Source organism: Loxodonta africana, chromosome 3, assembly GCF_030014295.1.
Source record: "Loxodonta africana isolate mLoxAfr1 chromosome 3, mLoxAfr1.hap2, whole genome shotgun sequence".
In the NCBI taxonomy this organism is placed as follows: domain Eukaryota; kingdom Metazoa; phylum Chordata; class Mammalia; order Proboscidea; family Elephantidae; genus Loxodonta; species Loxodonta africana.
In genome coordinates, this window is record NC_087344.1 from 171,804,229 (window position 1) to 171,820,253 (window position 16,025).

General features: G+C 36.3%; 1 non-coding gene across 1 annotated transcript; it reads right to left on the reverse strand.

Annotated features, from left to right (window-relative positions):
* Positions 1-4,535: 4,535 nt before the first annotated feature.
* Positions 4,536-4,638, reverse strand: LOC111750534 (U6 spliceosomal RNA). The gene has a single exon (XR_002785641.1). It is a non-coding gene; the product is annotated as a U6 spliceosomal RNA (small nuclear RNA).
* Between the last annotated feature and the right edge of the window lie 11,387 nt (positions 4,639-16,025).

Below are 16,025 nucleotides of genomic sequence, written 5' to 3' on the forward strand. Positions count from 1 at the left end.
CACACCACTTCTTGCTCATCCATGGGGGGTATGGTCAAGAAAAGCCTATTACAACCGTTTCTAATGTCTGATAGTGCTGTTTCATCTGGGTTATTCTCCTGGCCTTTCTCTTTAATGATGGCTGTTTTCTCCAAGAAGGCACAATTGTTTTCACCTCTAGTTAAATTTTCTTTAGGGTTATAAACCAATCAGTGGGATCTGTATATAACTAAAATCTAATTTTAGAAAAAGGAGTGGAGTCTGGCTAGTTGCTGACCAAACTCATTTCTCTTTCACCTGGTTACTTTAGACTTAATTTTCAGTTGCCCTTCCAGATATGTATGAGTGTGCGACAGGGTTCTGGACAGTGGACTGTAGATGGAAATGGCATATATTACTTACAGGTCTGGGCTATAATAAGCCTCCCACACAATTCTCTATTTTCTTTATTCTCCAAGCTGGCAAGCTTGAGTATCCAGAAGAGGTCTCTACAGACCGGGAGGATGGTACAGCCACAAGACAGAGGAGCCACTGACCCAGCATCATTCATGGAAAGCTGTCTGCCCAACACCCACCCTGGGTGAGAAACATGTGCAAACCACTGAGATTTTGTTTCAGCAGTTCTTGTGCATCAACCTAGAAATCGTTCATATTTTTTCTTCCACTGCTCCTGGGATCCATAAAAACCAATTATTTTCCAGGTATTCATTTTTAGTATCTCCGCACAGTCAATGGCACTTAATTCTTTTCAAACGTGCTATGACCTGTAGGAGACTGGTTTCCTATGAGCCCACAGTGCATACCACAAGGGGGCAGAGTTGCCTAATTCCATCAATCAGGCGAAATCTTGTAACCCTGAGGCATTGAGTACATAGGATTTCCTCTGGCTTTCTGAATCTTGTACCCTTATCTCAGATTCCTAAGCAGATAAAAAAAATAGATGTAAAATTTTTAAAATAGGCTTGTATTCTTCATTGTCCTAGGTTCTGCTGTTTGCTATCCAAAACTCAGGAGCAACATAGATTCAGATAGCAAAATACTTGTATCTTATGACATACACAGTGTATATCTCTATTTTTAGTTTACGTGTATACATGTATCATGATATCTATTCATGTAGATATATAAAAAATATTGTTGTATATGTAACACATATTTGTGTGTATTGTGTGTGTGTCAGTGTACGTATTTATATGTAGATACAGAGAGAAACCATTTTAATTCTCCTGGAATCCAGGTTTGTGGGATCCATGGAGTTGGGGTGACCACCCAAGACATTTGCCCTTAGGTGTCATTTTGAACCTTGAGCCTTGAAGAAACTGGTTTCTAAAAGGCAACCTTTGAGTTAAACAATGGTCCAGCTAAACTAGTAAGACCGTTTTGCCCTGAGAATTGTATTAAAAAATTCAGTCAGTTTCTGGAAACAGAGACTTCAAAGATCAGACTGGGGCTGTTTTAGGTAAATCAGTAATTAATTGTTCTTCAAGACAATGTTATATGAAATTCTTCCTGACCACAAATTGTTTATCTGTTCTGTTCTGGCCCTTTTTCCATGGAAATGCTGATAAGATGTAGCATAAGAATTTTGGAAGTTCTTCTCATCATTGGAACATTTTTGACTCTCTAGTTAAAATGTTACCCAATTTGCAAATCATATATTAAATATACTTAAATCAATTTTTATTGTCAGCTTAATATGATTTTTGTTTTAACTATGTGTTTACATATATATATATATATATAATACTTACATAGTCAGTGATTGTAAGTCAGTACGACACTGTCAATAGCTTCATTAAACTTCTGGATATGTTATATTCAAGCCAAATTTAAATTACATACATTTACACACAATCTCAGTTATCTAGGGCTGCTATAACAGAAATGCTACAAGTGGATGGCTTTAACAAGCAGAAATTTATTCTCTCACAGTCTAGGAGGCTAGAAGTTAGAATTCAGGGTGCCAGCTCTAGGAGAAGGCTTTCTCTCTCTGTTGGCTCTGGGAGAAGGTCCTTGTCTCCTTTCAACTTCTGTGGGCCCAGCGTTCCTTGGAAATGCCCATGTGTCTTGGCATCAGTCTTCCCCTGGGTCTAGGAGCTTCTCAGCATAGGGGCTCTGGATCCGAAGGACATGCTCTACTCCTGGCTCTTCTTGCTTGGTTGTAATGAAGTCCCTCTCTTTTCTGCCCATTTCTTTTTTATATGTCAAAAGAGATTGAATCAAGATACAACCTAATCCTGTAGATTGTGTCCAGGCTCATTAACATAACTGCTCCTAATCCTGCCTCATTAACATCATAGAGGTTAGGATTTACAACACATAGGATGGTTACGTCAGATCACTAAGTGGAGGACAACCACAAAATACTGGGAATCATGGCCTAGCCAAGTTGATACACATTTTCAGAGGACACAATTTCAATCCATAAAACACACACATGCCATAAACGCTTGTTAAAGATTAAAAGGTTTGAGACTCCTGTAACTTTGATAGGGAGCTTTAAAAGTGTGCTGACTAGAATAATAAGAGTTTCTATTATGCTACTACTTGCATAGTTGTACCTGCACTCATCAAGACCTGGGCCAAGTCACCCCTGTATCAATGACTGGAATTACAATATGCCAATGTCATGCAGTAAAAGCTCTGGCCCACCTAGAACTAGTTCTGAACTAATAGTTCTGGTTAATGAGGTGGAGGCAACTGCAAACTGTTAATGAGACGTGAGTCCAGAAATCAAAAGGAAGAAGAGGAAGAAGAAAAAGGGGGAGAAAAAAGTGAAAAAGGAGGAGAAAGGAGAGGAGAAACAGAGAACACATGATTTTCAAAAGAGTACATTGATATAGCGTAAGTAAAGAGAAGCACGTTGGGGAACAATATATCAAAATAGTAATGTTTATGTTTTATTTTTCAAATGTGCTTGTAAGTATTCTTTTTTATTAATTAAAAGGAGTTTTTGCTTCTGGAATGATTTGATTATTAACTCAGGCTGCAAAGAGAAAGGAATGTCAATATTTGACTTTACCTTTCAAAATAGATTCTCTGAGCTCGTTGCCAAGTTTAACACAGATATACACCAATAATCCAAAATTTACACTGATATAAGCCAATATTCCAAAACTTACATCAATAGAAATTTTGTTTACCAAAAAAAAAAAAGTTTTGAGAGTCAAAAGACTAAGCCCTAAAGTAGCAGAACAAAACTGGGAAGATAAGGCAAGGAACTATATATATGTGTCTTTTTGGTTTTGTTTTTCTGAAATTTAATGCATAGCTGTCACACTTTGTTAAAATAACAGGTGTTAACATCTATTATGTTTTTAGAGACTTGCTATTCAAAGAGCATTGAACATACTTGACAGAAAAAACTATTTGAAAAATTTAGAATTCCTTCTCTTCCATTCTTCCATTTTTTGTCATGGATAACCCATTATTGCAAAGCAGAGTGACTTGCAAATTTTAAGATAATTGCTTGAAAATTGCCTAAAGTAATTTTTGTTTTCATTTGTTTCTTCTTTTGTTACAGGCTTTTTTATTTTTCTTAGTTTGGGGGTAATAACTCTAGCACTTTCCCTTTTTTCATGCTCTGTCTTTCACCGAAAATGGTGTGTTGAAGTCTCCTACTATAATTGAGGAGCTGTCTATCTCACTTTTCAATACTGTTAGAGTTTGTTTTATGTATCTTGCTGCCATGTCAGTGGGTGCATAAATATTTAATATAGTTATATCCTCCTGCTATATCGTCCCTTTAATCATTATATAGCGTCCTTCCTTCTCCTTTGTGGTGGATTTAACCTTAAAGTCTATTTTGTCAGAAATTAATATTGCCACTCCTGCTCTTTTTTGATTGTTGTTTGTTTTATATATATATACATATATGTATATATTTTCATCCTTTGACTTTTAGTTTGTTCGTGTCTCTAAATCTAAGTTGTGTCTCCTGTAGGCAACATATAGACTGATCTTATTATTTTTTTTTTAATCCATTCTGCCACTCTCTGTCTCTTTACTGGTGCATTTAGTCCATTTACATTCAGCATAATTATGGATAGGTACGAGTTTAGTGCTGTCATTTTGGTGCCTTTTTTTCTGTGTTGTTGACAGTTTCTTTTTCCCACTTAATTTTTTGTGCTGAGTAGTTTTTCTTTTTATATTGTTTTCCTCTTATTTGTTGTATTTGATTTTGTTTCTGCTGAGTCTGTATTTTTTTGTGTGTGTGTGTTTTATTTTGATGAGTAGGATTATTAATCTCCTTTGTGGTTTTCTTAATATTTACCCCTATTTTTCTAAGTTTAAGCCCAATTTTTATTTCTTTATATCACCTTGTCTTCCTCTCCATATGAAAGACCTATGACCACATTTCTTAGTCCCCCTTTATTATTTTAATGTTGTCTTGTTTTACATAATGACATCACTGTTTCTCTGTTTTGAGCATTTTTTTATCTTGATTCATTTTTGTGATTTCCCTGTGTGGGTTGACATCTGATTGCTCTGTCCAGTGTTCTAGTCTTGGGTTGATATCTGATATTACTGATTTTCTAACCAGAGAGCTCCCTTTAAAAAATATAGAACGGTTCACAAATTTGCATGTCATCCTTGCACAGGGGCCATGGTAATCTTCTCTGTATGATTCCAATTTTAGTATATGTGTTGCTGAAGCTCAAATTCTGCTTTTCATAGAATTAAAATTTAAGATATTTCTTATTACTTTGGAATTCTCCCATTTTATAAGGACAAATGATAAAGACAACCAGTAGAATGACTTTTTCCCTCAATCTACAGATATGTTAAATCATATCTATTGCTATAAGTAAAAATATTAGAGGTTTGTTCTTCTAATATAAAGTTGAGATGTGAAAAGGTCAGACATGCAAGTTCCCAAGAATAACATTTACAAGAATCTAAAACCACAGATGTCACTTAGAAATGTTAATAGATACTTCAACAGTGTTAATTAAAAGATAAACATTAGAAATCTTCTTGTTAGAATGTTGAATGTTCTCAACTAATGTTATCTAAAGTTTGAACTCTACCTCCTTGATGAGCAATACCTCAAACTGGTTGGCATTCTGGTTTATTCCAGTTATTTTGTTTTGAAGTGGAGGTAGGGTGAGGAGAAAAGGCTAAAGGGGTTGTTAAGAATAACATTGCCTATCTAAAACCCATTTTATTTGTTCTTTTTCCTATTGTATTTGTTTTCTATGGGTACCATAAAAAAATTACAACAAATTTAATGGCTTAATATAATGCAAATTTATTATCTTTGTTGTTGTTAGGTGCAGTCAAGTGGGTTCACACTCATAACGACCTTATGTACCACAGAATGAAATACTGCCCAGTCCCAAGCCATGCTCACAATTCTTGTTATGCTTAAGCCCGTTGTTGCAGCCACTGTGTCTCTCCGTCTCATTGAGCATCTTCCACTTTTCTGCTAACCCTGGACTTTATCAAACGTGATGTCCTTCTCCAGGGACTGATACGTTCTGACAACACGTCCAAAGTACCTAAGACACAGTCTTGCCATCCTTGCTTTTAAGGGACATTTTTTTCTAGTTGTACTTCTTCCAAGACAGATTTGTCCGTTCTTTTGGCAGTCCATGGTATTTTGAATATTCTCCTCCAACACCACTATTCAAAAGCATCAATTCTTCTTCGATCTTCTTTATTCATTATCCAGCTTTCTCATGCATATGAGGCAATTGAAAATACCATGGCTTGGGTCTGGCTCACCTTAGCCTTCAAGGTGACATCTTTGCTTTTCAACACTTTAAAGAGGTCCTTTGCAGCAGATTTGCCCAATGCAATGCTTCTTATGATTTCTTGACTGCACCTTCTGTGGGTGTTTATTGTGGAACCAAGTAAAATGAAATCCTTGACAACTTCAATCTTTTCTCCATTTACCATGATATTGCTTTTTGGTCTCTTTGTGAGGATTTTTGTTTTCTTTAGGTTGAAATGTAATTCATACCGAAGGCTGTGGTCTTTGATCTTCATCAGTGTTTCAAGTCCTCTTCACTATCAGCAAGCAAGGTTGTGTCATCTGCATAACAGATGACAATTATTATCCTGAAGTTCTGTAAATTAGAAATCTGGTACAAGTCTTACCAGTCTAAATTCAAGTTTTTAGCAGGGCTGTGTTACTCTCTGATTCAGCCAGGAAGCATTATTTAAGGACTTTAAAGGACTCATGTGATTAGCTTGGACTCACCTAGATAGTCCAAATTAATCCCCCAGTCTCCAAGTTTTTACCTTAATCACATCTGCAGAGTCTCCATTGTCATATAAAGTAACATATCCCTAGGTTATGGGAATTAGGTCATGGGTACCTTTGAGGAGCCATTATTCTGCCTACCACACCAGCCTTACTTGCCGATGGATCACTCCATGGTGTGCTTTTATTCAATAGAGAGTAAGTAGAAATTATTGTTTTACACTTTTGGGAAAGATCATTTTCAGGAAAAGATTCTGAGGTTCCATGGACCCTTTCTGCTTGATCCTGTACCTTCTTGTTGCCTGAGATGTGACCCAGAAAAGTTAAACCCTTGGCAGTCTTGCTGAGATCAGGTGTAAAAAGCTAGAAGGGGTCACTACGCAGTACTTAGGATGTCTACATCCAAACTCCTTTAATGTAAAAGAAAAATAACTCTTACTTTATTAAACTCTTATTAGATTTCTCTTGATAGCTTTAGGATAAACTCCTGACTAATATGTTCCATCAAAGTAAAGCTGACTTGGTCCTTGTGAAAGGGCAAGATCTATGCTGATTGCAGGATGTGCTTCATTGTAATGGCTTAATTAGATTATCCATTCACCAGTCTTATTCACTGGTGGAGCCCAGCCCTTAACTAGTTGAATTGACAAACCATACAAACTTGGACAATTTATCTAAAAAGGCAATACAAAGTTGATGTTCTGTTAACAGCTTAACTGTAATTAAGCCAATAGTCAGATGTCAATATAAATGTCAATATTATAAGAATATAGATTCTGCTGCTAGAATAGTATTTAATTAGAATTGTAATTGCTTTTTGAATCAGCAAATCTTAGCTGCCAAAAAGAAATATTAACATTTTAAATTTGTCACACATACATTAATTTTTAAATATAACTTAGGAAAATCATCTTATTCTTGTGTAAAATATCCAAAATTTGTATAATATTAGAAAATATTGGTAACACTAAAATAAGTAAAATATTCTCTGAAATCTAAGTTTAAACCAAAGGTTATACTTTTTTTTTAATATTAGGTTAATCAAAGTATGAAGACTGTTTTTGTTAGCTTGTCTTCATGACTTTCTCTACATTACAAAAGTCTAAAGGTCTACATTTACTGTTTCATTATGAATTGTTTTGTACTTTTAAAAGAAGGAATATTAGGTAGTCAGTGGTTAAGACAAATTGTTTTCTAATGATATTATAGGAATCCACCACTTGTCTGTCAGTTTGTAGTACTGTGGTGGCACACATGTTGCAGTGATGCTGGAAGGCATGCCACCGGTATTTTTATTTGTGCCCACAACAGAATGTGGAAATTATTGAACAATAACATTAATATCACACACAAGTAAAATTTGCTGAAGATAATTCAAAAATGATTACAGTAGTACATCGACAGGGAGCTGCCAGAAATTCAAGTCAGGTTCAGAAGAGGACATGGTTTTAGGGGTATCATTGCTGATATCAGCTGGGTTTGGGCTAAAAGCAGAAAATGCCAGAAAGACGTTTACCTATGTTTTATGGACTATACAAAGCATTAGAGTGTGTGGATCATAACAAGTTATGGATAACTTTACAAAGAATGGGAATTCTAAAACTGTTAGTTGTGCTCATGCAGAACCTGTACATAGACAAAGAGGCAGTCGTTTGAATAACAAGAGGATGCTGTGTGATTTAAAATAAGGAAAGGTGTGCCTCAGGGAAGGATTTCATTTTACTTGGATCTACAATCAAAACCCATAGAAGCAACAATCAAGAAATCAAATGACTTATTGCATCAGGCAAATCTTCTGCAAAAGACTTCTTTGAAGTGTTAAAAAGCAAAGATGTCATTTTGAGGACCAAGGTGCACCAGATCAAAGTCAAGATATTCTAATCACTTCATATGCACAGGAAAGGTGGACAATGAATAAGGAAGACTGAAGAATTGATGCCTTTGAATTATGGTCTTGGTGAAGAATGTTGAATATACCACGGACTGCTAGAAGAATGAACAAGTCTGTCTTGAAAGAAGTACAGCCAGAATGCTCCCTAAAAGGGTGGATGGAGAGACTTTGTCTCACGTACTTTGGACATGTTTTCAGAAGGACCAGCCCTTGGAGAATGACATCATACTTGTAAAATAGAAGGTCAGCAAAAAGGGGAAGACCCTCAATGAGACGGATTGACCCAGTGGATGCAACAATGGACTCAAACATAGCAAGGATTGTATGGATGGCACAGGACTGGGCAGTGTTTCATTCTGTTGTTGTAAAACTAGTGTGGCAAGGGTGTCTGACATGGTGTAACTTTACATGGGGGAAAGAGAATCAAGATCAACAACCCGAGGCTGATTCCTTTGAGGTGGTGGTCAGACATGTCTCTACCTTCTAACCTTTTTACTAATTCTGACACCAGCCGTCCTTCCCAAGGCATTCTACTTTTCTGCTGAGCTCAATAATTCATTGTACTGGCCACACAGAACTCACAGATAATACTCATGACTATGGGGTAATTAAGGAAGTAACAGGATATGATTTTTGTTCCGAAACACTCAGGATACAGTTCTTCGATCAAGACGACCTCTTCTCAGCCGTGCCCATAGGCACACCTTTTTCTGGCACTTTGGCCTTTTGTCCGTTGGGCCCAGCTTCAGCTCTGCTAGGGCAAGTGTTACAAAACTCTTTAATCTTTGGTGATAAGTATCCAGAGTCACTCCACTCTGCCCGAAAGTGCTCAGCTTTCTTGCTCTGTGGGCCGAGAAACCCCACCACAACCATCTTGTGTCAGTCCCGATTCCTGCCATCTCAAGCTGCCATCTGTTACTGTCTCCGGTATTACAGCTCCTCTCTCTGTCTCCTGGATCTAGGAGGTTCTCAGTGTAGGGACTCCAGGACCAAGGAAGTGCTCCATTCCTGGCTCTTCTTTTGTGGTTGTGTCGAGATACACCTCTGCTCTGGTATTGACTATTCTTTTAAGCATAGCAGGATGGCAACACTGATTAATCACCTTGTTAGGGTTCCATACCTTTATTTGCATCATCCCACCCCCACAAGGGTGCCATGCATCTTATTTACATTATTAGCAAGCTATCCAACCGGCTTGGTGAGCCACAAGGGCCTCATCTGCAAAGTCCCACTTGTCATCTGGTGGAAGTTACAAACACTATGGCTAGAAGGGCCATATTAAGTACTTCACTAAACTGCAGTTGTACATAGGGTCGCTATGTGTTGGAACTGACTTGCCAACACCTAACAACAACAACGTTACAGGAATGAGGTTACTGAATCAACAAATCATACCATGATTAGGTTATTTTTCATATTTTTGTAGGAATAATTTTCTGCTTGCTTTATATATGATGTCAAGTCTTAGTATGTGCTCTGTGAACCATTTCTGATAAGTACAATACTGTGTCAGTTTCATACATTATGTTTTGCTCCATTGCGCACACAATGAATAATGTCTGTCCTAATATACTTGGTCTAGTAACACTCTTAATTTGTTATGTATTCATAAATAGGTAATTTAGTTTTGTAGTGTAGTTTATTCATCACTTCTTGGTCACCTCTTGTACAATTGAAATTCACAAGTGTTAGACAAAATTTTATATGGTATGGTCTTATCATATAAAAGACAAAGAACATTTAATACAATACATAGAGTTTTGTGTTCTTCATAAACACCAAAATGAGGGAAAAGAAATTAAATTCTTTTCAACAGAATGCTATAGTAGCCACCGAAGATGAATATCCAGGTTATAATCCCTGGAACCTTGTAAATGTTACATTATTGGGGGAAAGGGTCTTTGCAGCTATAACAAAGTTAAGGATCTTGAAGTGAGGAAAGCATCCTGGATTATTCATATGGGTCCTAAACCCAATCACAAATGTCGTTATAAGAGAAAAAAAAAAAAAAAAAAAACAAACCCAGTGCTGTCAAGTCGATTCCGACTCATAGCGACCTACAGAAGCAGAGGATATTTTGAGACAGACAGAAGAGAATACGCAGACACATAGGTCAGAAGGTGATGTGAAGATGGAGACAGAGGTTGGGGTGATTGGCGTGATGTAGCTACAAGCAAAGGAATGCCAAGGATTGCCGGCAGACACCAGGAACTATGAGAGAGAAATGGAGGGGATTCTCCTTCATTGCTTCTGGAAGGAGCACAGCCTCTCAACATCTTAGTTTTGGCATCTGACCTCCAGAACTGTGGGAGAATAAATTTCTATTATTTTAAGCCACCCAGTTTATGGAAATTTGTCTTAGCAGCCCCAGGGAATTAATAGAGCTACCATTTGCAAATAGTTTTACCTGTGGTTGTTAGTTGCCGTTGAATTGATTCTGACTCACTGCATTGCATCCACATGTGTGGTGTGCAAAGCAGAACTACTCCATGGGGTTTTCAAGACTGTGACTTTTTGGAAGCAGGTTGCCAGACCTGTTTTTAAAGTTTCCTCTGGGTGGGTTCAAACCACCAACCTTTTGTCTAGTTGTCAAATACTTAACTGTTTGCACCACCCAGAGACTTCTAATCCCTACCTACTGTTGTTCAATTTACCATTTTTTTTCCCAATCAACTTGCCGAAACTATTATTTGGTCCCTTTGACTAACTGAAAAATTATATACAAAGATAGTTTTAAATTTATTTCACAGGCAGTAGATTAAATATACACATTTTATTCTAGTCCCTCTGAACTTCCACTACAATGATTATGAGTTTTATTTATTTATATCCAAAAGGACTAAGAGAATGAGAAAGATACGAGCAGGCAGGTTTTAGAAACTGAAAAACACAACGAAAATAAGCTGTTACTAATTGTGCAGGCTGAGGAAGTTAAATACTAAACCATCAATGGAGAAGTTGAGAGAAGTAGTTTGAATCTCAGAGCAGAAAGTGATTTTAAACCTAGAATTCTAAATCCAGCCAAATTATCAATTAAATTTAAAGTAGAATACAGATATTTTCTTATATATTAGACCTCAAAAGTTTTATTTGTGTGAGTTATTTCTTAGAAAGCTAATTTTGGAGATGATTTTCCAAAAATAGGGGGAAAACAAAGGGAGAAGAAGACATAGAATCCAGAAGACATGAGCGATACTAAAGAATTCCCTGGGATAGAAGTTTAAAAAATAATCTCTCTCCACCTGTTCTGCTAAGAGAATTTCTATCCCCTGCCAGCTTTGAGGAAGGAAGGGGTCATATTGGAAGGCCCATGTAGCAAAGAGTTGAGACTAGACTCTGGCTAACAACTAGCAAAATGCTGACCCCTCAGCCTGACAGCCCGTGAGGAAGTGAGCGCTGCCAACAACCGTGTGAGACTGGAAAAGGACCAATACCCAGTCCCGCCTTGAGATAATATTGAAGCTCTAGCAAATACTTTGATTGCAACCTCCTGTGACCCAAGTAAGTCATGCCTGAACTCCAGAGCTACAGAAGCTGAAATAATACATGAACTTAAAAAAAAAAAAAAAAAAAATATTTTTTTTCTATATTTGTAGTTATATAGTTACTATAATCAGAAAATCTTAATAATCTAGATCTTGGTGAATAATTTGACTTTTTAACCATGTGTATGTATTAATTTGACGAGAAGAAAAACTGAAATTAAAGAAGACCTAGATTCTGAATGAAAATGAGTACATATATGTATACGGAAACCCTGGTGGCACAGTGGTTAAGAGTTCGGCTGCTAACCAAAAGGTCAGCAGTTTGAATCCACCAGGAGCTCCTTAGAAATCCTGTGGGGCAGTTCTACTCTGTCTTACAGGGTCCCTATCAGGTGGAATCTACTCGACGGTAACCGATTTTTTGGTTTGAGTTATATATATATATATATATATATTTGGCAAATATATATAAAAAAAAATTTGGCAAATATATATACATACTATTTATTTATATATATATTTCAATTAGCAGTGTAGCCTGTTAATTGTTTACTCACCAAGGGATGAATACACACGTATATCCATCCCTGGGTGTGCAAATAGCTAGTGCACTAAGCCGCTAATTGCAAGGTTGGAAGCTCAAGTCCATCCAAAGGTGTCTCGGGAGAAAGGCAATACTTAGCCATTGAAAACCCTATGGGGCACAGTTCTCATCTGACACCTATGGGGTCTCCATAGACAAGATTGATGGCAACTGGTGGTATACTGCATAAGCAAAACCAAAGGAAACCCTATGTTGTTGAGTCAATTCTAACTCATGTTGATTCCATGAGTATCAGAGTAGAACTGTGCTCTAGAGGGTTTTCTTGGTTGCAACCTATACAGAAGCAGGTCGTCAGGCTTTTCTTTTGCAGCAGTGCTAGTTGAGTTCAAACTGCCAAACTTTAGGTTAGTAGCTAAGAGCAAAACAATTGTGCCACCCAGGGACCCAGTAACTGAAAGATTAAAAATAAAAATAATAATAATGATAATAATATTATATATATATATATATATATATATATATATATATATATAATCTACCAGGTATATTTCATCCTCCAGATTATATTTTGAACTAAAGTATCAGGGATCAGGCACAATTGTCTAATCAGAATAAAGATACAGCTCATACAGTGGAGTAATGGGTATGCATACAAAACCCATTGCCGTCAAGTTGATTCCGACTCATAGAGACCCTATAGGTCAGAGCAGAACTGCCCCCATAGGGTTTCGAAGGAGCGCGTGGTGGATTCAAACTGCCAATCTTTTGGTTAGCAGATGTAGCTTTTAACCACTATGCCACCAGTGTTTCCGGGTATGCATATACATGGTCATATTTGATCATGTCGTCTCCATTCCTCTTAGTGTAAAACTGTAGAGAAATGTTTCTCTTCTATGTAGAGGAATGTTTTTATAACAGAGAGAACAAACATTAAAAAGGTATATTAATTATTTCAAAACTGATTATTTTAAAGGTAGTGTTTCCTAACACAGGAATCCCAAAGGCAAACTTTCCTACCTCTGTCTCTGCTTATTTTCAGAGCCTGTTTTATCTTAACAAACTTTGTTTCTCTTGAGGATCAAGGGAGACAAAAAAGTAAAAAAGCACATTTCTGGCACCATGCTTTTGAAGCAATGACTAAATAGATAAATGGTAAACTCATTGTGTTTGAGCTGATTCCAACTCAATGGCTACCCCATGGGTTACAGAGTAGAACTGCTCCATAAGATTTTCTTGGCTGTCATCTTTACAGAAGCAGATCACCAGGACTTCCTCCCACAGTATCACTGCGTGTGTTCAGACCAACAAGCTTTAGGTTATTAGTCAAGCAAAAACCATTTGCACCACCCAGGGATCTTAGATAAATGTTACATAAATGTAAATTAATATTTATTTCACAAACATTTACTGAGTGCCTATTATGTATCAGGTTCCCTTCCAGGGCCTAGGAATACACTAAACAAAACCTAAAGAATCGCTGGTTTTTATGGTGCTTGTATACTCACTTATTGCTGATAAAGTTGATGTTAGAAAATTAAACTGGGAGAAAAAGTGATAGAAAAATTTGCCATGTGTCTGATGTAATGAAAAAATGAGGCAGAAAGAAATATGGATTTTATTGCTATTGTTTTATGGTTAATAAATGGAAAACTTGCTGTGTGTGACTTGTTCCCCACTCAGCACTCTGCCAGATTTCAATCAATGATCTATAATAATAATATAATAACAATAAACAGCTAAAAGTTCTGGGCTCTTGCGCCAAGCAGTGTACTACTCATTTTATGTACATTATTTATTCCTGAAGCTACTCAATTAAGGATGTAGAATTTTAATCCTCATTTTCCTTATGGGAAACAAATGCTTAGCTATATTAAGAAAGTTGTTCCTGGCAGGGTACAAGATGTGGCGGCACCCAGATTTGAAACCATGTGTAGTAGACACAAACTCTGAATTTTAAAGCATCGTAATACAGGCCAAGTACCTTGTATATTTCCAAATTTGAACTAATAAAAGTTATTGTTGCTAAGTTTTCAGTTGTATTGGCTGGCAATATTTGGAATTCCCATGTAGTTTACATTTTCAAATAATTTATTGAAGTTGTGGTATTAGTTGCTACCAATACTGTCAGAGATTGAATTGTGTCCCCCCCAAAAATATGTGTCAATTTGTTTAGGCCACGATTCCCAGTATTGTGTGGTTGTCCTCTGTTTTGTGATTTTAATTTTATGTTAAAGAGGATTAGAGTGGAATTGTAACTCCCTTACTAAGGTTACATCCCTGATCCAATGTAAAGGGAGTTTCCCTGGGGTGTGGCCTGCACCACCTTTTATCTTACAAGAGGTAAAATGAAAGGAAAGCAAACAGAGAGCTGGGAACCTCATACCACCAAGAAAGCAGTGCTGGGAGCGAGCGCATCCTTTGGACCAGGGGTTCCTATGCAGAGAAGCTTCTAGTCTGGGGGAAGACTGACGAGAAGGGTGACAGAGAGAGAAAGCCTTCCCCTGGAGCTGAAACCCTGAGTTGGGACTTTTAGCCTACTTTACAGGGAAGAAATAAATTTCTCTTTGTTAAAGACATCCACTTGTATTTCTGTTATAGCAGCACTAAATGACTAAGACAAATAGCAATGAGAAATGAGATCTCGTATACGCAGATCAAAGTTGCTTTTAATCAACCGTTACAACAAATGCCAAGTTGGAATTGGCATCAGCTGCTGTATTTAAATTGAAGCAGAGACATCACCGACATACTTTCAGCAGAAGTCAAAGAAAGGATCCTGGTTTGATGAAAAGCAGTTCAGTTTAAGGGAGAAGTTAAGATATTGGAGATTGGGAGACTTGACTTTTAATCCTAGATAACATTTAGTTAAAGCCGTAAATTTTTTGGTCTTCATTTCCTTTCAGGCCTGATACTCTTTGCTTAGCCCAAATCTGCAATTTTTCAATAGCTGTCCAAATATTGTTGAAAATATGGGTTTTACCAGGTAAAGTCCAACTAACACACTCCATTTGGATTAGAACATTGGGTTATAACTCCAATGAGTTCTGTATTTGTCTAGGCAAATTGTGATTTACCCCCATTTTTTTTTTTTTTATATCTCCTAGTGTGACCTTGAGTTTCAAAGCAATCTAAATGCATATCCTCATATTTATCTCAGAGCTCATACCTGTCATGTTCAACCCTCAACTTTTACCAATCTGTACTTCAAGTTTTGAAAAACCAAAAGAAATTGAAAAGCTTTAAGTTTTGGTACTATGTAAAAACAGAATATCATTCTTACAGACTTAACTGTTTCAAATGACAGTTTAAAAAAATGTATGTTCATGACTATATGTCAATATACGTAAAAGTTGTATAATTTAAGGGAGATATTTAAAAAAATTTTTTGAAGGACCTTTTTAATAAAATATAGAGACAATATGTTGCCTAGAATTAGATAAATGAAGTATAACAATAAAATACAGCATCAAAACAATGATAAAACATTTATTCTGATTGATGAAAACTAAATCTCAAGTTTATATTTATTTTGGAGAGTTAATTGGGTAGAAGTCTATGAATTTATCCTCCAGAATAACCGAGACCAGTCATATTTAAAGCATTTTAGTTATAATAGCTTTTACAGAGGGAAGCTAAGAACTAATGTTACATTTTACATGACAATTTTCATGATATTAAACATAAGAAATATGTTTCTGCATGTACTGCTCTTTTCTTATGTTTTATTTGTTTATGACATGACTTCTACGTTTCTAAATAATTTAAATTTACTATTTCGAGGTTGAATGTTTAATTTTAAAAGTCTGAAAGATTATAAGCAGTGCAATAAATAAATTTAGATATTTAAAAAAGTGTCTAAATATAAATTATTTTAAATATGAGTCTATATGTCTTCGTAAGGAACAAAAAAATATTAGT